This window comes from Lissotriton helveticus, chromosome 5_1, assembly GCF_964261635.1.
Source record: "Lissotriton helveticus chromosome 5_1, aLisHel1.1, whole genome shotgun sequence".
NCBI lineage: Eukaryota > Metazoa > Chordata > Amphibia > Caudata > Salamandridae > Lissotriton > Lissotriton helveticus.
Genome location: NC_136065.1, coordinates 656,742,079 through 656,766,423, shown reverse-complemented (window position 1 = coordinate 656,766,423; position 24,345 = coordinate 656,742,079).

Genomic DNA, 24,345 nt, shown 5'->3' with positions numbered 1-24,345 from the left:
CTGTTCCGTCACCTATCGTGTGCTGCATTTACAATGCGGCGCATCATGGGGCAAAAACAGCACAGATGCGTGATGTATCTGTGCCGTAAAGGTGGCGCATTGCTGGAGTTGTATCGCAAGTGTGATGAAGCTCCAGCAAGGGTCGGGGGTGCCCCTGTCGCAGGGTTTCTGTTCTCACACAGAACTGTGGACAGAGGATTGGAACCTCGGCGAATTAGGGTGTCCCAAAACTCACGTTAGTAATCAAAAACTCCTTAGCAAGCTAGGTACAGTGTCACATTGGATATAACAAACTCTCAATGTTTAGACAATCCAGAATATGAACTTATAGTACCTCAGGATACGTGGAACTCATGAACAGTTGGTCGTTATATATTTCTTAGAAACCAGAACATGGAGTTAAGAAGAACACATGTGTATTTGAAATGTTTATTTACTAATGCCGTCTTCTCAGGCGTAGTATCTTAGATAATACAAGTACACATATTATCAGTAGCAAAATTACCAGCATAGTTACTAGTACATAAAAAGCGAATGGTGATAGTATGTTAACATGCTGTAAATGAATAAGAGTTAGCAACACTTATAAGCAGCCGCGGGCCGTGGAGGGAGTTACGGTGAGGCAGGGAGGCGGGGAGGGGGAGAAGCAGGGTGGAGAATACAAGTACACATATTATCAGTAGCAAAATTACCAGCATAGTTACTAGTACATAAAAAGCGAATGGTGACAGTATGTTAACATGCTGTAAATGAATAAGAGTTAGCAACACTTATAAGCAGCCGCGGGCCGTGGAGGGAGTTACGGTGGGGCAGGGAGGCGGGGAGGGGGAGGGGCAAGGTAGAGAGGGCTCCACCCTGCTTCTCCCCCTCCCCGCCTCCCTGCCTCACCGTAACTCCCTCCACGGCCCGCGGCTGCGTATATCTCACCCTCCCTAATACACATATTATATTATTTGCTAAGAAGGTCTCTTTGTGTTGGTTTAGGGCGTGCCCATACTTTAGTGTCTTAGATTTGAAGGAATCACATCAGCATACACCAGCTCTCTCTTCATGTGAACCGCATCAACTGTTGTGTATGTGTGTTCGGCAAAGCAATATAAAACCCGCCTCATGCCCAGAATTGGCAGAAGTTGCACTTATGTTATGAGTATGAAGTCGTGGAGATCAGACCTCATAACAATTCTGTATCGTGTTGTTCTTGAAACTTTAGCACTCGCTGTACAGATATAGTTTAACAAGCAAAGCAGATAGTAGAGCAATAACATATTATTCTCATGTAAACCACGATGAACTACTAGGTGGAAAGCTAAAGCAACAACTAAGTGTCGTGTGCAGAAGTTGCAAAAAAGGAAAAATGGCGTTTAAACCGGTAATGAGCCCATGCTAACTTAACACGGTGTAAAGATATCCAGGACCTAGATGACACCTCCCCATGATCCGGAAACGAACTGAATAAGATAATAGAAGTGCCATCTCATGAGAGCAGATTGCAAGTTTATATGTGGACGGTCCGCAAGGTAAAGCATTAAAAACTAGGAAAATTTAATGCTAAAGAAAAATAAAACAGCCAAGTACTTTATCGAGTCTTAAGCCAATAGGCAAGGTAAATAATAAAAACTTGACAAATAAGTCAATGAATTGTCAATGAAATGCTAGTACTCAGCATATCAAACATGAAAAAGGTCTATGACATAACTGTGTATGCAAAATAAGCTGCAACAGCCTCCAATAGGAAGTCACCGTCTTCATCCGAAAACAGTTCAGCCATCCAATTTAAAAGCGGAAAAGAACATACGTGCTCTCCCAGCACCGGATCCTCTATCACCATCAGAGGACAGCTCGGTGGGTTTTCACGAAAGTTCTGTTCCAAGAAAGACTGTGCTGCCGCCAGTAAATTCCAGGGACCAAGTAGTCCATGCATCAATGCCACAGCCATAATCCTTTCGCCAGGACAAACCAACTCGTGAGTAATGATAGGAGTCATCAGCTGATAAAAGTCGACGTCAGGAGAAACCGGTCCGCAGAGACACAAATCAATGGCCCAATCGAAATCACAGGTCAGGCAGTGAAACACAGGCTGGACACAGGTGAAGTAGGAGAATCGAAAAGATAATCCATATGCCGTGCTTAATATCGCCAACGGCATTGTGCCATAATATTCTAGCATGCGATTGCGGAACAGTGTCAGCAGCTGCAGGGTGGGAGGTTGCATAGGAGGGACATCCATATTTAAAAATGTAAAAAAGCACAAGAGCGTCCGCTGGTAATGCAAGTAAAAATGCCAATCCACGAACCAGAGTGGAGAAAATAGAATGAAAGGAAGCAGGGATGACTCCAAAGATTTTCTCAAATGAAGTCACGAGACCACTGGTAACAACTTTAAAAAAGTGCGCCAGGGCTTTTGTGGAGGATGCGTTAAAGATAGTCGGAACCATCTTGCTGAAATTGAAAGGCAAATCTGAATTGAAAAGGGTCTGCACCTCTGTACGGGTGTTCGCTATGTGAAGCACGAAAGTTTCACGGGCCGAACTCAAGGCCACCTCTCTCTGAGACAAAAGAGCTCTTATTCTTGCCATGCCGTTGAAATCTGTCCCAAGGTTGGTATTTGTGGCCAGATTGAAAACTCCCTATGTTCATGTGTGGGAGGAAATAGAACATTTCTGCAGCAAATAACCCGTTCACTTACTGTTACGATAAAAGGAATACTTTTAATTAACTCAGAACAATCTTCTTTATTGAGCATCAAATAACTACCATTTTCCAACAACTTGAACGTGGGGATGATAGCAGGAACTGGCGTGCCTTGCAACACGCAAGCCATATTTGGTCGGTGTTTGTTGCATGAACCGTGTAACTGTATGTGCCTACACATTAGTGAATGATCTGGCGTCTCAGTGCATTCCTCTCCATTCAGATAAACTTCTTGATCATCTTTGAAACATCTGTATGTGTATGGAAGCGACCAGACCTCATGAAGAAAAGCACTACCTAAAGGTTCATAACGACCTATTGATATATATTTCATACAATTTGAAAACTTATATAAAGCAAAAGGCAGCGTTATTAAACCGTGGATAAGGCACGTTGCCAAAAAACCTCCAATCCTCTGCTGATGTCACTGATTATGTCATGAATGATGTAATATGTGACATCATCAGCAGTGGATTACGGGTAATAGTATCTCTAGTTTACTCCCCTATAGCTGTCTTTCTTTTAACATAAGTGTCTGTTTCCTTCCCTTATACTTACTGTTTTTGGTTCGCTTCCGGTTCGCGTACCGGCGAGCGAACTGGGAAGCGAACTAAGAGAAATAGAGGTTGGCACAGTTCCAAATATTGTACCAATTTTTTAATAACGGGGAGGTAGTTCTGAAAAGAACTTTTTTTTTATTGTTTTTGTTGTTTTATATTTTTTTTATTATTTTTCTGAACATTTTTTTACTTTTTTTGAATTTTTCTGAACAGTTTTATATTTTTTTGGGTTTTTCTTGGAGGGGGCAATGAAAACGATTCATTGTAAAGGGCTCAACAGGAGCAACAAAACAAAAAAAGAAGTATTTATTATTTTGGGCGTTTCGTACAAACTTGCATATGATAGTCAATAGCTCTGTTGATCAGAGTGATGCTTCTTTCTCCGTAGGAAATGAATCCATCGCAAAATACGCAGATGTGTTTTACTTCACCAAATTTCATTTGTATATTTGGCACCATCTCCCTGCCCTCTGGTCCCGTTACTTCCGGTACAACAGATCTTCTGGCCATAATAGGGAGATTATCTAGGTCGTTCCGAAACTGTGCAGCACTGTAGTTGTTAGGATGCCACCTAGTCATATGGCGATGCATTGTGTAGTTTCCGAAACTGTATTTTTTCTCGGTTCCTCTGGACAGTCTATCTTGACATATAAGGCAAGTTACGTATCTTGCATTTACTTTTTTCTGACCTTTGGGAATTTTAAAAAATTGCCAAATGAAGTTTTCTTTCCGGTGAGACGTCCTGGGCTGCTCAGGCAAAAACTGCCTCTCTTCGTGCTCGTCGTCCTGTTCCTCTTCTTCCTCTTCTTGTTGAATTATAACTTGAGCAGGTGGTCCACTCTTCCTTGGATGTGGTGGAGGTGGTGGGGAAGCACCAGCTGAAGCTACTAAAGAAGCCATTGCTCAGTGATCACAAAGGGTCTTTCTCTCACAATGATGAAAGTCAGAGTGAGGAAAGAAGGAGGGATTTTCATCATTTGGGAAAAACAAGAGTTCTCAACCAATCAAAAGTGTTCATTTTAGATTATATGACCTAGTCTTACATCATTAGGAAACCAAAAGTGAAATGAACCAATGAAAAGTGTTATTACCAAGTCACATGACTTGCTGTGTTTACGTTAAGCGCTTTGCAGGGCCTCCCGGTTTGCTTCCAGAAACCTGCGCTTTGCGACTCGCTTCGCGTACCAGTTCGCTAACGTAGCACGTCATATGACGTATCACGCGACAACGTGAAACGTCATGCGGAGGGAGGCGTCACGATGTTGTTTTCTAACGCGGCACTTGCGGTAAAGAAACGTTTACCGGCTCGCGGTCTATTTCGCGGCATCAAGGTCAGCTAACGGGAAGCTTCCCGATTCGCGAAGCGGGAACGAAGATGAAAAAATATTTTAAAAAAAAATTATTCATAAACATATAAAATATATTTTTGGATTTAAAGAAGAATACATTTTACAGCTACAGATATTAGCTGTTAAAAAACCAATGAAATTCACAGAAAAAACCATAGGTTATAGACCATATATAGTTAGGAATTAGCATTTACAAAACCTTGAAAATTCACTGAAAAAACCATAGGTTATAGACCATATATAGTTAGGAATTAGCATTTAGAAAACCTTATTTTACTCACACAAAACCATTGAAATTCCATATATAGTTAGTTGCACTAACTATATATCGCGCACCCGCAATCCACTGCTGATGATGTCACATATTACATCATTCATGACATGGTCAGTGACATCACTGATGACATCACTGATGACATCTCAAATGACATCACTGATGACATCATCTAGTGTCTGTGTGTTTTTGTAAAGTTTAAATACGTTTTACATATTGAAGAATGAGTGGATGTATGGAAGACTGAGTGTGTGTGTGGCTGGCTGGGAGGTGTGTGACTCTGTGCATATCAATGTGTACTTGTATCAGTGATTGTATAAGAGAGTAAGTATGTGTTAGTATATGTGTGAAAAGTATGGTGTTCTGTGTTTAACTATAGATGAGGAAATCGAAGTGTGATTGATTCTTCACAGGACTGACTAGGTGTATGAGTGCATATGATAGTGTTCTAATAATAACTGACTGTATGTATGAGTAATTGTATGGGTGAATGAGTGAATGTGTGTGTAGACGTACGAATCAGTGAGTGCGTATGTAGTAACTGGTATTGGTGTGTCATGATGTCATCAGTGATGTCATTTGAGATGTCATCAGTGATGTCATTTCAGATGTCATTAGTGATGTCATCAGTGATGTCACTGAAGTATGGTGTTCTGTGTTTAACTGTATAGATGAAGAAATGGAAGTGTGATTGATTCTTTACAGGACTGACTTGGTGTGTGAGTAACTCCATGGATGAGTGGCAGTGTGTGACTGTCTGCATAGGTGTATGAGTGCATATGATAGTGTTGTAATAATGAGTGACTGTATGTATGAGTGATTGTATGGGTGAATGAGTGAATGTGTGTGTAGACGTAGGAATCAGTGAGTGCGTATGTAGTAACTGGTATTGGTGTGTCATGATGTCATCAGTGATGTCATTTGAGATGTCATCAGTGATGTCATCAGTGATGTCATTTGAGATGTCATCAGTGATGTCATCAGTGATGTCACTGACCATGTCATGAATGATGTAATATGTGACATCATCAGCAGTGGATTGCGGGTGCGCGATATATAGTTAGTGCAACTAACTATATATGGAATTTCAATGGTTTTGTGTGAGTAAAATAAGGTTTTCTAAATGCTAATTCCTAACTATATATGGTCTATAACCTATGGTTTTTTCAGTGAATATATATATATATATATATATATATATATATATATATATATATATATATATATATATATATATATATATATATATACCCACTGGGGTAATACGACGAGAACTATAAGCTCCAGCATGCCTTGCTGCACTCACTGATGGAGGCAGAGCTTTATATACTTACCAAGGTGTTTCTCATCATGACTGCCATTACAGCTTCCTGTGATCGTGAGCAGGAACACACTGCTGTTCGAAACGCGTTGGGACTATACTCATGAAGCGAGTCATCCTGTTGATTGCGGGAGGAAATATCTCCTTCCTGCAGCCACGATTCCACTCTTCAAAAAATGTTCACGTGGGAGGTTTTAAGTGTCTTTTAAAAAGTGTCACCTTAGGAGGAAAACGTGATGGAAATGTTCTTCAGTAAGAGGACATTAAAACTGGCCCAGATGCAGGACCCGTTTTTGCATGCACAAACGGGTTTGCAAACTAGTTTATGCATGCAAAAACATCACGGGCAATGTACAAAGCCTGTTTAGCGAGTTGCAATTTATTTGTGACTCGCTAAATAGGTTTTGCGACTCGCTATTTGGAAGGGGCGTTCCCTTCCAAACAGCAAGTCTCAAAACCATGTACTAAAGTTTTGCAACCGCAATTGCGGTTGCAAAACACTCGCAATTACCACCTACTTCAAGTAGGTGGTAATGCATTTGCAAATGGGAAGGGGACCCCTTTGCAAATGCATGTGAAAATATTTTTCAAGGGCAGACAGTGGTCCCCGGGACCACTGCCTGCCCTTAAAAAATCAAACAAAAACGTTTTATTTTAATTTTTTTTAAATGCATCCCATTTTCCTTTAAGGCAAACAGGCTGCATTTAAAAAAACTGCTTTTTCGAAAAGCTATCCAGACATGGTGGTCTACTGAGCCCAGCAGTTCACCAGCCCTGGGAGGGCCTGTCATCCCCAATGGGCTCGCAAATTGCGAGAGGCTCATTAATATTAATGAGCCTCGCAATTTGCGACCCCATTGGGAAACACAAACAGTGTTAAACACACTGTTCTATTATTTTGTTTTGCGCCTCACAATGTGCGACTCGCAATTAGTCGCAAATTGCGAGGCGCAGAATAAAATGGTCGTACATCTGGCCTTAAACTTCACTGAGATCAGAGCAGTGCACTGCAATGCAAAACTTTTTAGCGCTAGAATCCAACAATAGCAATTCAGAAACTTAGCCTGGAAAGAAATGCAAGGCATAAACAATTAGAGAAATTAGGAAATGAATGTGATGAAAAATATCTTCACAAATGTAGTACTATACCTTTACCCCCGGGGTATTTACTGCCTTCTATATAGTGGTAGCACAGACTGTGACATCACAGGAAATCAAAATATCAATATACAACCTGTAACTTTTAATTAATTATAGGCAAAAATACATTATGTGTTTATACAAATGCATCGTTGTTACAACAAATTTCCATTGTGCATACATTGAATCAAGTTGAAATCACAGATTTAAATAAAACATCCAATGCATAAAAAACACCTACAGATACCTAACCTAGCAGACCATGCATTCATACTCTAAAATAAGGTTTACAAGTTACTAATGACATTCAATGGCATTCCATTCAGAGACTGGTTGGCAGTCTCCTTTAGGACCCAAGGGTCTCTCTCTCTTTGCTTCCACCCTGCTTGGGCTTTCGCCTTTACAGCAAATAATATTCTTCTCATGGTACTAAAAGCTTGATGCCAGCCTCTCTATTGCACCTCAATACTGAATGGAAGGCAGTTTTACTAGTGAAACAAACCCCTTTCTTTGGCAATATTTGTTTTCCAGGTTAAGCTAACATGGTACAGATAAAAAATGTCTAAAGCATGATAAATCAATACAGAGTTTGTCATTAGTAAGTGTTAGAACTAGGGGTCACTAGTTGGCAATGGTATATACCTTTGTCCAAATAGGGACCCTAGCTTCTAAGTCAGGATAAGGGGATTACACTGCTAGATAACCCCTGCTCACCCCCTTGGTAGCTTGGCACGAGCAGACAGGCTTATCCCAGAGGTAGTGTGTTAAGCATTTGTGAATATAAACAGCAGTACAGTGAAAACACTACAGATGGACACACCACTGGTTTTATAAAAATAAGTATTCTTTATATAGACTTAACACAAGACCACAAATGACAAAAATCCTCAATACTGTACTTAAGATTGACTTAAAGATGGTAAAAGTTACTCTGTTCAAGTTGGTAATAAATGCAACACAGTTCTCACTAAAGTACCTGGATGCGTAACACAAATTAAACAAAAGGCTCGCAAAGGGAGATGCATTGGTTCCATGCTCCGGGGGAGATGATGCGTCGCGCCTCAATGCTTGTGCAGATTTGGGGATGCATTGTGATCCTTACCGATGCGGGCGTGATGTGTAGGTTCTCAGCCTGCGGCCCGGTTGCGATGCGCAAGATGGCGCCTCGATGCGATGCGACAATCCTGGTGTGATGCGAGAAGATGGCGCCCTTGATGCGACAATGCGACGATTATGCGTACACACCCTGGCAGCCTTGCGATGACTGTGTATTTTGGAGCCGCGACAGGCCCTGCGACACTCTTCTCCGACGATGCGATTGCGACCCTCTCAATGGCGTCACGCTTCTCCGGTGATGTGACAGCAGGCAGCTTGGACAAAGAGACGCTTTCTGGGAGATGCGACGGCAGCACGCTTCTCCTGCGATGTGGTGATTTCAGCTGCAGGGGCGTCACGCTTCTTCTCGTTGCGTCGCGCTTCCAGCTCCCAGCGACACGCTGGTTTCTACAGTTAGAATTCCCAGCAAAGAAATTCAGAGGGGAGCTGGAGGTGAAGTCTTTTGTCCCTGAGACTTCAGCAGGAGGCAAGCACAAGTTCAAGCCCTTGGAGTAATATTCTGCAAGATGATGAAAGTCCTTAAAAAGTTCCTTCTCCTTTCCTTGGAAATGAAGAATCCACTGCAGGCCAACCCAGCAAACAGCACACTGGCAGAGGGGCAGTCCAAACTCCTGCAGCTTCCTTAGTTCTTCGCCTTGGCAAAAGGTTTGTCTTGTTCCCAGAAGTGATCTAAAGTTCTTGGGTCTGGGTCCCAATATTTATACTACTTTTCTCTTTGTTCTCTGAAGGCAGAGAGGCCTCTGCCTAGTCCAAACCAGTTCTTGAGCACTTTGTTTACAGGACTCCTTCCTTCCTTTCACAGTGCAGCAGAAACATCAGACACCCCACAGGAGGTGGAGCCAGCATTGTGGAGGGAAAGCACAGCCCTGGAGCACTTTGTTGACATGATTCCTTCTCTTCTTTCACAGTGCAGGGCAGAGACATCAGCCGCACCCGAGGAGGTGGAGCCAGCATTGTGGGCGGAAGGCCCAGCCCTATTCAGGTACCAGGTGCAACTACTCTCTCCCATCTAGATACAGATCTCCCTATTCACCACTGGGCTGACTCATTCTGTCCTTGGATTCCCCCAGCCCTTTCACTGAAACTCGAGACAAGGAATACACAACCTAGCAGAGGCAAGCTTTGGATAGTTAGACAAGAAAATACCTACTTTCTAAAAGTGGTATTTTCAAACACAGAATGTTAAAACCAACTTTACTAAAAGATGTATTTTATCATTCTGAGTTCAGGCATACTAAATTCGAATTTCTACCATGTTCCCTGAGCCAGTTAGGATTATAAAATGTAATAATCTAACTGCCCATTCTGGCCTATGGAGAGCAGGTAGCCTTGCAATAGTGAAAACCGAAAATGGCTGTAATTCACTATTAGGACATGCCATACACACCAGCGCATGTCCTACCTTACACTTACAATGCACCCTGCCCTTGGGCCTTCCATATGGGTGTCTGATATGAAGAAAAGGGAAGGTTTAGGGACTGGCAATTGGGTGCACTGGCCAAGTCGGCATGGCAGAACTAGACTGCAATGGCAGGCCTGAGACACACTTTACAAGCTGCTTCAGTGTGTGGCACAACCAGTCTCAAGCCCACCAGCAGCATTTGATCTACAAGTCCTGGGTACACATAGTGTACTGTACTAGGGTCTGACAAGTAAATCAAATAATCCAATCATGGAGTCACTAATCAATACATCAATGTAACATAGGGAGCACTTGCAAAGTGGCACTGAATAGCAGTGGCACAGTGCCCAAAGCATATAACCAGCAAAAACATATCAAAAACGGCGGAGGCAATCCAACAAAATGGAAGGGAGACTCACGCCAATTATGCCAGGTCTAACAGTGAATCAGTAGGAACAGGAGTACTGTGAACCAAAGATCTTCCTGGTAAGTTAAAAAACCAGCTGTTCCGCGCTACCGTAGGAGCGCTATGCGTGCGGGTAGGTTGACAAGCCTTGGCTGCACGCACTAGAGGGACCATACCTTACTGTGCTGCCCCACGGGAACAGACTGTGGGGCCCATTAGGGACACCCTTAGGGTCACCCCACTACTGCAGGACCCCTTGGCCTGCCCCCTTACAGACCCAGAGAGGTTGTATTTTTCTTTTCTTCTTTATTATTCTTTTATCACTGTGTAGTACTGAGCACTTGAGGTCCTGAGGAATTGCCATTAGGGCAAGAAACATGTCGACCTGACCAGAGGGTCCGAGGTAGTCAGCTGTGCCCCTCACAGTTTCTATCTCCCCTCCCACCTTTTAATCAAGGGAGTCAGTCACGCGAATAAATGTCCTTGTGAACTGACTTACCTTTTTTAATTCACAATCCCCTCACGACTACACCTTCACTAGACCCCTCACACGCACTCAACCATTGGCTGGAACAAAAGAACTCCGACAAAGAGCGCCTATTAGGCCCCCGTCAGACATTGCAGCGCCAGTCTGACGAGGAGCAGGAGGCCAATGATGAAGCATGACATCTAGCTCGCTGGGTGTGTGAGGCCTCTTAGTTCCAACAAGGGAACTCCTTGTTCCCTGTCTTTGCTCTCCTCTTATACATACATACACACTTTCTTTTCCATTCTCCGGGGAACTTTGTACCTTCTGCTGTCTAAGGTTAAAAAACATGCCATCATCTCCTGCAGGCCTCCAGGACATGGTTCCGGATTAAAAAAAATTAAATTGGCATAAAAAATTCGAGTTGCGCACAGTCACATAGCATAGTCTATAATCCTCACAAGAACTACTTATATTATGCAAACTTGAGATTCCACCTGAAAATTGAGTCTCTAATGATGCTTGCTATTCATCGCAATAGCCTAATTTTCAGAACGCTCTCACATATGTTGTAAAGTGAAAATATTGAAGTTCGATAAAGAAGGCATTTCCTGTAAACCGAATGGGGAACGTTGCTAGCAGAATGCATGAAAGAATATGGTTTCACTGTGCTCTCTAGACTTTTCTGTTCCATTCATGTCCCTCGGCCATATCCATCCCCTTTGTGAAAGTCACACCGGAAACGTTGTTGGTTGTAACGCAGCTCACTTAATATACATCAGGTTTCACTGTTCCTGCAAGACATACCTGCTCCAAGCAAGTCACACATCAGCAGAGCCCCTAGGCGCCATACGTACAAGAAAAATAGGAAATTAATCGAACAACAGCCAAATGATTGGGATCTACAGCAGATTACATTGGAGTAATACAAATTAAGCAAGGGCCTACCAAACCCTTGAGTTGAGAAAAAGCTGAGCATGAAAGTTATAAATCGCATTGCCCAGATAACCTTCTGAAAATTTGGAGAAATATATACTGGAGGGGAGGTCTGGGGAGTTTGATAATGGTTCCAGCTAAAGAATTGCTTCTCTGCATCAAATGGACTAGAGTAGATACAGCACTGGTGGGCAAAGTAGTCTCCCAGTACCCGAATCTATGGAGTTGTGCTGAAGTATTAAGAACCATTGTTCAGTTCATTGTGCAGACTGCAAAAGCACTAGATAGATCGGTGGTAAAAAAAATCAGAAATGAATGAAGCATTGTTTAGAATCACGAGGACTGCTGGCAGTGCTTGATTTGTAAAAGAATAAGTGGCAGGGTTCTTTGCACCACATATTGCCCCCTGCCGTGCTGTCAATGATAGTAACAGCATAACTACTACCATCACACTCCTACAAGTGTGACATTTCTGTCTATTTCAGGGCCCCAAAGCTATAAGAAAGGCTTGGGTGGCAGACAATAGCCATATTAATGTATATGTAATCAATAACTAACCGTGGTTGAGCTAATCTCTAAATAAGCCAAACAACGCCACCTTGTGTTAGACTGTCACAAGCACCAGTGTTGACAATTAAGTGCCGGTGCTGGGCACCGAAAACCACCGGCTTAAATTAAGCACTGACTGCTAGAACCTTGCTCATTCAGAATATTGTATTGTAATTGCATTTTATATAGTGCTTACTACCCCTTGTAAGGCGTTGAAGAGTTTTACAGCAAGTAACATGCTACTCTGGAATCCAGGGTTAGTGATTGAACCAATGATTATTTGTTCTTGGGATTAGTTTTATGCTCTCAAGAAAAAATAGGGAACCCACTCCAGTTTGTCTGTTGTAGAATACATTTATAGGAGGTAGGCGTGATCATTGGTGTGAGTATGTGAGTTCATGCAAATGTCTGGTGGGGCGGTTAGATAAGGTAGAAGAGATTAGGTACTGGCTGGAGAGGCACGGTTACAACTATCTGCATGGAAACATTCTGCCTCCTTTTTCCAGGGTCTGCCTCTGTTGAGGTGCATGCGCCAAGCTCATGCCTTAAGAAATAAGGGGAGCAAATGGACTCTGCAAGCGTAATATACCCCCAGCCAGACACCTCCTCACAGAGACCCCATTATAGAAATGAAAATAGGTAATGGTGTTGCAGCACAGGAAAAGTATAGGTCTTTGTAGACATTGAGTGCAACGGGAGACCCCCTATTTGTGTACCGCTGATATTGCTTAAAATATATAAGATCGATTTAAAATAAAAAATATGAGAATGTAAAGAAAAGAACTTCCCTTCTGCAAAGTTTACATTGTCTTCCATCATCAATTTTCTGCTGAGGCAGTGAGGCAGGAGGCACTTTACTGCAAAACTGCACACCACTCAGTCTCATCTTTGGCTTGCCCCCTCTCTCTCTTTTTCGTCCCTAGCATCATTTACATCCTTAATTAGCTGTAATTCTGCAGTGCTCATTAGAAAAAGGCTAAAATATATCAAAGAGCACACAAGCTGGGTCTTCGGGCAGGGGGAGGAGGAGGGGGTGATGGTGGAAGCACAGTATGTGCATCAGTGGACAAAAGAGGCTGGTAGAGCGTTAAAGGGAAGCAGGAAAGCTAAACCTGTCACCTAGCTGATGAGCAAACAGTAATTTATTATAATAATGGAGGACCTTTTATTTAATTTCTAACAGTCTCCGTTAACTGTAAGAACCGTAGTGTCTACAAACACTGCAGTCCCCATGTCTGCACTCACCTATTACTGTTCCCAGTGACATCTGGGGACATTTTGTGGATGTGTTATGTTGAAAGTGTTTTTTTTATCTACAAGTATTGCCTGTGAACGTGTAGTACCATATTATTGTTATGCTTGCAGACAAAATCAGACATAGCATTGTCAATTACATCACCTATTTAGGGTGGGACTTCTAATGGCATTCCACTTTGTTTCTCCATGCACTTGTGTGCATTGCACACCAGGGCAGTCTCCAGCAGGGAAACATTCTCATTGTCCATTTACAGGCTAGGAGAAAACTGTCAATGCATTTGGGACTTTGATTCTCCATTAAAAAAAAAAAAAAAAACGAATTCCTGTTTTGGGGTTTTGTCTTTGAAAAATGTTAGAAATGCCATCTGGTCAATAATGCAGCCTTGGTAGCCCGCTGCCAAATCGTCAAAAGGTGTAGCGGTCTGCTGTCAAGGGCGCAGGGGTGCCACACGCCAGCACCAGCCTGTCATTAAGTACGGACCAGTCCCTCCCCCAAGCTTTTGCATATATGAAGAGTGTCTGTCAGACTGAGCAAAGGTCACCCTGACAGACATGCCTCATGTTTGGGTCAGACTGCCAGGCATTGTACATACAGTAAATGCGGAGGCACCTGGCTGACTGAACTGAACTTTGCTGTGCTGAAGATTTTACAGCCTCTTGGTGTTACTTCCTCAGTTCGGCGAAGCACTTGGAGGTCCTCCCCATCATGACACTGGAGGCATGTCGCAGACAGATTCGGACATGGACGTTTTAGTTTTACGCCCTCAAGTGCCCAGGGCCGATTGTCATCAGTGGTGCCTCGCAACAAAATGGGTGGGGTCAGCAGTCCCACTGACCTCATCCCACTCTGTGACTGGTAAGGGACGGCCACCGCCTGTCATTGGCTGACCCACAACAAGGGCAACCAATGAGAGAAGGCATCAATTCCAATCCTCCAGGAGCCACTGAGGCATCCCTCCTGCCATCCTAGATCACAGCTGCAGCTTGGTACGTTTTTTATTTTTATTTTGGCTGCATGCGTGGGTGTGAGCATGTATGAATGTATGCGTATTTGAGCTGTGAATGGGTGTGTGCGCATGTGCTTGTGAACGGTGGGTGGATGTGTGACTTTTTGTGAATGGATGGGTAGGAGTGTGAGTGCACGTAGATGGATGAGTGTGTATGGTCTGCCCGCCTTCATGCTTGAATTACGTGCTGCCATTGGTCGAATGAGTTTCTGCCCAGTTGGTGGAAGAATTTTCAGGGAAACATCCCCACCAATCTGGCGAAGAAGCTCAGAAGTATGGTAGCTGTGGACAAGTGAGTTACTTAGTATCTATATGTAAAATGTTTATGGGAATAAACCAGCAGATTCAATCCTTGGATTCGAGGCGCACTGGTGCGGAGGATTTACCTCTTTTACTGGATCATTTACTCTAACTTACCTACTTGTTAACTTGTTTGTCCAATTAATCTTTTTGCATCGCACTGAGGGGAAAGAGAGTTAGCAGTTTTAGTCTGACCAACTTTAATTTCAATCTACTGTTCCAACCATTTTGGCTACACAGTGAGGACCAGGAATCAGCAGCCAAGTTCAAGTTAGTGATCAGATTGAAATATATCACTCTTAAGACCATACTATATAAGTACAAAATAGCGACAGGGAAGCCAAGCCTCCATAAAAAGTTGAAGCGGACAAGAACTAAGCACACAAGCAGTTCTGTTTTCGCTAGACAAAATAACAACATAAGCACCTGGTGTTCGGAAAACAATCTAAAATGGTACTTTCTATGCATTAGCAAACTAAGTCTTCCAAGCACAGGTCAAGGCACAGAATTGTTCAGAGTTTAGAAATCAAATAACTCTATGGAAAACGATAGGGATAAGGCAAAAGGGTAAGAGTAATGTTAGCAGTAGGTATTCGAAATCTCAGTCGAAAGTCTTCAATAGGTCCGAAATAAGTGTGGGTCTAAGCCACACTTAGTAGAAAATGGTGGGACATGGGGAAGTGTCTGTAAGAGTCCAATCAAGGGGCAATGGGATTTGGGAAAATGGTTCAGGTCGGAGTTGAAGGAAGGTTTTACGTAGAGTCTGCAGAAAGGGGTTCAGCAAAGAAGTTGAGCAAAGAAGTTGAGCAAAGAAGTTCAGCATGTGGCCTGCAAGAAAGTCTGAAGTCATCTGCCCCGCTCAGTCAGAGCAAATGATAAGTTATAATCAGTAGAGTCCATCAGCAACTGCCCTTTGGTTGCATCATCAATAGAACTCCATTGTAGTTCTTTCAAACTCTGTATGGATTCACGTGGTATACACTCTACAACATTAAAGAAAAATGCCACACTTTACATGGGAACACCATCTTGGTCACATGCTGAGACTAGAGCTCAACAGTTCGTTATTCGTCCATAGGTTTCTCATGTGCTCATAGCTAAATCCTTTACCCAGACATTTATCTATTGCTTTTACAAGAAATGTATCTTTCTAAGCTAGCAATGCATGAGGACACCTGCAAGAAAAGCAACTCAGCTAAAATACAGAAGCACTGTAGTTTTAATGGGATATTAAGATATCAAATCAATAATGCACATGTAATACACATGTGCACATTTAAACATATACATATATAATATTTCTTTAGTACCTTTAGTTCACGTTACATAAATCCTACAGTAAGCAATGCAATTGCACAACAGTAAGTGTGACTAGGTACTACATTTGAAGGTACATATATGAAACTTTAATGCAAACATTGAATGATCTTTTGTGTTTAATCTATACTAATATCCTACACACATAAGGATCACTTAAAGCTAAGAACGGTATCCAATATAGACAATATAGCACATGTTTATGAATCATGTGTAAAGTTTCAGTGATGAAATAAAGAGGATGGTTTAAAGTACACAACACATTTCTAATGTTTTTTCTTGCAATAGATCACTCATTACAATCCATGAATCTTTTAGCTGTAATGTAGGTTATACGTTTATTATTATTATATGTCAGTCACTTAACTAATCCACATTAAGTGATTGTTTTTCTAAATCATTTTTATTAGACACATCTCTAAGTTCATGAAAACAGGTTCTAAGTTAAACATCCAATACATTTCAGTCGAAATGAGTGAACATTCTATATGAAAACTGCAAACTCTACAGTTAAGGCTCTCTGCAAGAACAGTGTCAGATGCAACATGTGTAAGAATCATTACACCACGTAAGGTTCATGTACAAAGTGCACGTTCATTTTGTGGTATCAGTTGTATTTAGGTTTTAGTGACGTGTGCAATCGTGCGCTGCACCAGGAATGTTTGTACTGTTTAATAATGCAGATTAGGTTCTGACCCTTCCATTGGAATAGCATAGACCCACCTTAGTCAAAGATGTCCTAAAATTCAATGCATATGTATATAAGGCTGTATTTCCACTGTCAGAAAAACACCATTGTTTGCAGTTCGCTTGCATCATTGATAATGAAACTGATGTTTTCATATGTAATGTCACCAGTGTTGTTTTTGATGATGTCATTTCTGATGTCACCTATGTATGTAGATAATTCGGCATTTACACTAAGGGTGGGTGAATTTACGAAATACTGCCAAACTTCTTTTTAAAAGTTTGGGAACCTTGCCAAAAGTGAAGCTTGGAGAGTTCCCTCCCTGTGCAGTCAGTCGAGCAGACGCTGTGCTGTGGGTACCAGTCCAGGCCCCTGTCCAGGCTCTCCCTGCTTATCTTGTTTCCATCCAAACATCTCAACCTCCCTAACTCCAAAACAGCTGTGCCCACTAATTCCACTGCCACTCCACACTGAGTACTTCAGCTTATCAATAACCCAAGCCCTACTGGCACTGTCTCTTGTGCTCTCCTCCCATCTGTTGAGCCCTGCACTGCCTACTGCCACCATACCTGTTAGGACCTTGTGCCAGCGCTGCTGGAAGTGTTTAGAGCCCATGCTCAGAAGCCCTCACTACATGACATTCTGAGGCAGGAAATCTTCGGGAAACTACACCAGTCAATGCCAGAGAGAAGCCATACATTTCAAACCTACACGAGGAATTAGGGAATGGCAATGGTGATGTGATATATGATGTCACCAGTATGTCAGTCAGTCAGTCAGTCAAATTCACTTTATTCGGTTAATTAAAGCCATAAAAGCATACTACATAATACACAATAACATTATTTACAAGAATATTATAAAATCACCTTCATCACAAAATACCAAAGACAACATCTAATTCATCAATATGCACATTAAAAAATATCATGAGATTTGTATCACGTACCAGTATGTCATTTATGACTTCTTGGCATCACATGTGATGTCATGAGACCTGCATCAGTGAGGTATAGTATCACCGTAAATAATAAAATTGTAGATTTCAGTGTGTTGGATGTATTCATAAGATCCTTCTAACTGAAGCATTTAAATATATCCTTTATAGGTTTCTGTTTTTTAACCTGCTTTGTAATGGAAAACCACATTGTCCCATGGATAACTTTTCTGGTGTACTGTTATGATCTACTATAGCTCATGCCCGGAGTAGCGAGTCCGCATTAGGCGCAGAGTGTGCTATTGGACGCCACCTGTGCAAAGAGTACAACATTTGCTACCACCTTCACATGCCATGGTCTCACTTTTCTTGCCCCCACAACCCGAGCTAACAAAGCATCCCTGTACTCAATTGTAAGGCCTTCCACATTATGTGCATTGTCACCCTGTCCGCAACCTAGCACTCGGTTTCAAAGCTTTTATTCGATTTGTAAACAAATCATACAAGCAAAACATGAAATCAATCCATTACATTAAAAATTTAGAAAATACAAAATTTATACAGGAATCCGAGAAAATTCATGTAAAGATAGGACACATACTAGCACACGTTAATATTGGATCATAATTAAGGAAGACACATAAAAGTGGCTAAAGGAATAAAAGTTAACAGTTAAAATCGTACAGACAGGAGTAGATAAATTACTCAATTGCACAGCATTTGGCAATGACAAATGTGTTTTTGAGTGCAAGTGTTTGACTTTGGCCATGCATTGTGCTCAGTACCCAAACGCCCAGTTACCTTCAGTTGTGATATGCAGGGTCTAGGCAAAGAGCATGACATTCAACCATCTCAGCCCTCTGGGCAGAATTTTGGCCACAAGCAGTTGCGTCTCGACACAGGATGAGGAATCTTGTATTTGTGGTTTTTCTAGAGCGCATTTGACCAAAAAAGGCATCAAGGCGCTATACAAGAGGGATGACAGGCTGAACAGTGAAACCCACTAGACAGACAAACACCCTAAACAATATCCCCCAGCTGACATAGTCTGCAAACAACCAAGTCTTAATTTGCTTACTGAATATCAAGTGCGAACTCTGACTTGCGATATGTTCAGGAAGAGAGTTCCACAGCCTGGCAGCCGCCATTGTAAAGGCGCTTTCCCCTCTTCTGACATTGTTGCATCGTAGACCCGTTACCTTATGGCGACCCGCAGATCTCAGAGCTCTTCTGGAAACATACCAGCTCAGGGCTGTCTTAAGATAGCTCAAAACCCTAGAATGAAGGGCTTTGTGAGTCAAACACAGTGGTTTAAAAGACACCCATTTCTTTATTGGCAACCAATGAAGGGCTCTCAGGCCTTTCCTTACTGAGGTGTATTTGGGTACTCCCAGAACCAAACGTGCGGCCTCATTATTGAGGACTTGGAGCTTGTTCAATGAGAGTTGATGTTTAAATACAGGGCATTACAGTCTAAGCGTGAGTTGATATGTGCAATGACCACTGATGCCCTGAGCTCCTTCGGGTACCAAAGGAAACATTTTCTTCAGAATCCTAATCATCTAGAAAAATGAACTCACCGTCTATTAACCTGGGAGTCAAAGGTCAAGGTGTTATCAAAGAGCATCCCGAGGTTTTGGACGCTGCCGCTGGGATTGGTAGGGTACCACAGGTATCTGGCCACCAGCGGTCAGTCTAATCGAGATGTTTGCTCCAAAACCTACAACCTCATTTTTTTCCCATTCTTTTTTAGCCAGTAATCCCTCATCCATCAGCTAGTCTCCCGCATACATTCCCTAGATTTGTCTGCTACCACGTCCCAGTCATCTGTGAGGGAAATAATGATCTGGGTGTCGTCCCTATAGGACGTCAACTGGAAACCAAAATACCATACCGGTTTTGCCAATGGGGCAACGTACAAGTTAAATAGAGTAGGGCTTTTAAGGATGCCCTTTGAGGAATTTCACAGTGAAGCTGAAAGGGGGCAGTTCTGAAGTCGCTGAAACTAACTGTGATCGTTCTATTACACAGAAAAGACTCCAGCAGCTTAAGGGCCATAACCTTCAGCACTGCCTGCCACAGTCTTTGCACCAACAGAGATGGAGATATGGTGTCTACTCTAAGATATTGTAGTGTTGTATAATTTATATAGACATACAATGTACCTTCTGGATGAACCTAGATGTGATGGCAGGACACAGGGTAGCTTCCCTACCATACAGAGTATCATCTGATGCTCCTAGTCTTGCCAATGTGTGAGCGTCCTAGCCATAATGACAGGGGCCAGTAGACCACACCTCTAGGTTCATCCAGAAGGTACATTGTATGTCTATATAAATTATACAACACTACAAGTCCAATATCTAATGGTACGGTACCACATAGACATGCCCCTACACCGTCCCTACATGAGTAGACAAGGATCTTCCGGTCCTGACGATATGCCGAGATCCTTCGGTCTATAAAAGGCAGGAAACATGTTGACCCCTCTCAATTCACATACACTAATTTGAGCTTGAGAGGCCTAGAATATCATTCTCTCGCTACAACTCTTTAGTCTCTTCTTTTTATTATAGCATAGAACCCCAGCTAATAAAGAACCCTGCAGGATTCCTGGCACAATTTTTATCTTTCACACAGCATTTCTCCACCTCTACTCATATCACTCCTAAGCACACGCCCCTCCACCCCATCCATCTCACTTCGGCAAAAAGAAAAGAACTCCGTCAAAGAGCCCCCTCACGGGGCACGCTGGGCATTGCAGCAATGGGCAGAGGAGCTGCCCGATGATGAAGCCTGACACCTCTTGGGGTGTGTGAGGGCTCTTGCTCCTAAAGGAGCAACTCCCCATCTGTCCTTCTTTCTTTGATACCTGGAACCCCACCCCCCCGTTGCTGCCATTAGGAACTGCATACACTTGCTCTTTCTATTGACAAATAGGGGCACATATGCTGGACCTGTGTTAAGCCCTAGTCCCTCTCTTAGTGGATTGCAAACATTGTTACAGTTAGGCTATATGATGTAAATACTGCAATTCAATGTATTAAAATAAACCCTTTTGGCATGTTAAAACCTCACATTTAAATATTATTAAGCCACCCCTATGTAGGCCTTGGTGTCACAAACCTGGGTGCATGGCATTTAAAAGTCGGACATGTACAAAATTAATGTTAATGTGACTTTAAATTGACTAGAAATTAAAAAAAAAAAAAAATTTGGTAGGTTTAGCTTTACTAAGTAATAAACAAAACTACAGATTAAAACCATAACACTCTTTTTCAGGAATGCGAGTAGCTAGAAAAAATAATGAAAACAACTATTTTTAGTAGTTGTTTAAAATCCAGTGTATTGGTGAAGTTCAATGGTGCTAATTTGCATTTACTCCCCAACTTATTTCATGGGAAATTGAGTGACATTTTCCCCAGAGGCTACACAATAGGTCACTTGTGACTGATAGGTCGATCTAAATGGGCAGAGATTACCCCATTGGGCTCCGCAGAATGGTGGGGGCTACGACACTCCAGTGTCAGATCCTGCTGGTGTGACCATTCCTACTTGACAGGTCAGCAGGGTTTACATATAATACTGGGGGCGCGCATGAAAGGTTGGGACAGGATGCCAGTTCTTGTGTCTCCAGTGTCAAATATTGCTTGACAGGTCTGCAGGGTTTACATACAATACAAGGGGCACTCATAAAATGAAGGGAACAGGATGCCAATTCATGTGTATCTACTGTCTGGCTGCTGGAAAACCCTGTTTTTGTTCTACCACACAGCTGTCTCTGGATTTATTGGGGGTACAGGGGCTGCTTCAAACTGGATTTTGGTGTTAGATGTGGGAGGACATTTGGATTACCAAAGTACACTCCCTCCGCACGCACCTCTAGCACTCAGAGCTCAAATTTAGGTTGCCGAAGACTTTTGCCAGCTTTGAAATGCCAAACTCAGGTACTGTTGGCACAGGGAGCTTTTACCTCATTGGTTAGGTTGTGGCCGGGAGCCATTCCAACCCACTAGCTAGTTCCACCATGTGAGTCTCTAGATGCCTCACCTGAGCTCGTGGGGGACTTTAGAAGTGTGCTCCTTAGGTAGATTGGTACAAAAAGAACTAGGTCAGAACATAAAAATGTGACCAGGATGAAGGGGCGAGGATGTAGCCTAATGTCTAGAGCGGTCGGCTTCGAAGCTGGGAACTGGGTTTGTGTGTCGGCAGCAATGCACCGATGCTCAACATCATGTAATTCTGGGCAAATCACTTGATCTTTCCGTGCCTAACAACATGAATGTGTCTGTCTGTAATGCAACTGGTGCTGTAAAGTGCTCTGATACCTTCAGTTCGAGTTTGCGTTATATAAAACTCTATTTAAAAAAAACTGGTTGGTGTATGCGATCTGTGCTCCATCACAGCGAGAATCAATATTGCGCCTAGGTCTTGGCTACCATGACAATTGACAATTATTGGCACTTTATGCTAACTTGTACTATTCCTAATTAAAACTTGGAAAAATCATATCTCCAGGTCCACATTTTGGATTTTTATTGTTTGAGTGTCATTTTCTTTGTTCAATTTTTCTCTAGTTTTCTAATTCAGGTTGGCATTTTTGTTGTTTTGCATTTTGACTTTATCACTGTTTTGCTACTGCATAAATACTTTACACATTACCCTAAATTAAGCCGGTCAGCTCTATGTCATGGGTACCTGAGGGTACAGTTCAGGTAATTAAGTGACTTTGAGTGTTCACTAAGACAAGGGTTGTGATTATTCCTTGTGGTGGGTAGTCTACCCACCCCAAATAATATTCCAGTTTCTTACAAAGTGCATTATTTGTTGTGGCCCATAATATAACACATAATGATGCTCCTATTTGGATAGATAAGATAAATAAGCACTCTCCATGAAAAGCATACCATGGTAATTTGGTCTTGAGTGACTCTTAACATTAATCCCTTTTCTTTTATTCTACTAAAGGTTGATCAACCCATCCTCATACCATGAAACTGAAGGTGTACCCTTCAAGGGTTAGAGTACATAAGTGATAAGTCATGAAGAATACACCTGACCATATAAGATTCACATTGGCCAAAAACATGTAGAAATCACACTAGAGGATTGCATTGTACAACTCTTTTAGCTCATTGCTTTTGCTCTTGGGACTAGTGCAATATAGACATAACAAACTTTTAACCTCTTTTCACATATTTTTTAACCCATTCCTTGATCCCAGGCGACAACATTGATTCACCAGGAGACAAAAGTCAAATAAGCTTCTCATATCACTTTTCTAGAGCTAGAACTTTCTTGCTCCACATCATACACAAATAATACCTTCTACCCCTCTAAGAGCTCTTAAAAGAGCCCACTGCGCACCTATAGGATATTTATTGCGAGGACGTACCAAATGATGAAGTATGCTATTCGAAGTGGATGTGAAAATCCATCCTGTTTTATGAATATTCATTGGCGAGAAGAGACCATTCCTCAAGAGGTATTTAGTCATTGACTACTCTTCATCTTAGAGTAGTCCTTAAGTATCGCCCTTCTTTGGTGCCCTTTCATCTTTGTCAATACTGTAATATTTTGGGAGGATGTTTTAGGGCCCTGTGAAACGTCTGATTCCCCAATGTAGTACACAACATTTACAATTTGTCAGTGATGCTGAGGTGATTAAGGATGATATTGCTATCCAGTTCCAGCCACAACTACTATGGCTTACCAGTTCCAATGGATTGTTGGTTTGAATGAAATGAGGGTCACCTAGATCGTACACTGCAGGAACAAGTAACATATGCATCGAATATTTTTTCCAGGTTCTTTTCTCTCTGTTTTGTAGATGGGCAGTGTCCCCAAGATTGTGAACCAGGTGAAAGGAAGAGTTGTGGCCTCTGCAATTATGTACAAGAATCTCTTTTGAGGTACAGCTGAAACTGTAGGTCTGGGAGACACATTGGGATACTCCTCTGGTTCCTGAGCCATTTTCAATGGATGTGGTAAATTTTAGTGTCATTTGTGTACCTTTGGAGTTGCAGTTGTATTTTATTCTATTACCTGTACAAATGTATATATTTATTTATTTATTTATTTGAACGTTTTATATAGCGCGGACAAGATCTTTGCAGATATCAGAGCGCTTTACAAAGATGGGTACATGAGGGAGCATAGTCAAACAGATATATCAATAGATCAAACAGTATAAGTAGGTGGCTACAATGCCAATCAAGTGGGTAAAAAGATAACAATACAAATAATCAAAGGGATCAAACATGTAGTACAGATCGGTGCATATAGTCTTACCAGAGTTCGAGATAATAGTTCAAGTGTATCTAGCCTTGAGGATAGCTTTTACTTCATTTTTAAAGAGTGTAGTGGAAGAGATAAGCCTGGTTTCGGGAGGGAGTGAGTTCCAGATCCTAGGCGCCATTCCTGAGAAGGAGCGCTTATATGTTTTTTCCTTCTGGAATCTTTGAGGTTTCAGCAGAAGATTGTTTGTGCCTCTAGTGTTTCTAGCTCCGCCAGAGATTGTCAGTTTCTGAGCGAGGTAGCCGGGTGAGTTTAGGTGTACCGCCTTGTGTGTCATGCAGGCGATTTTCAGATGAATTCTGGCTTCAAAAGGCAGCCAGTTCAGGGATTTC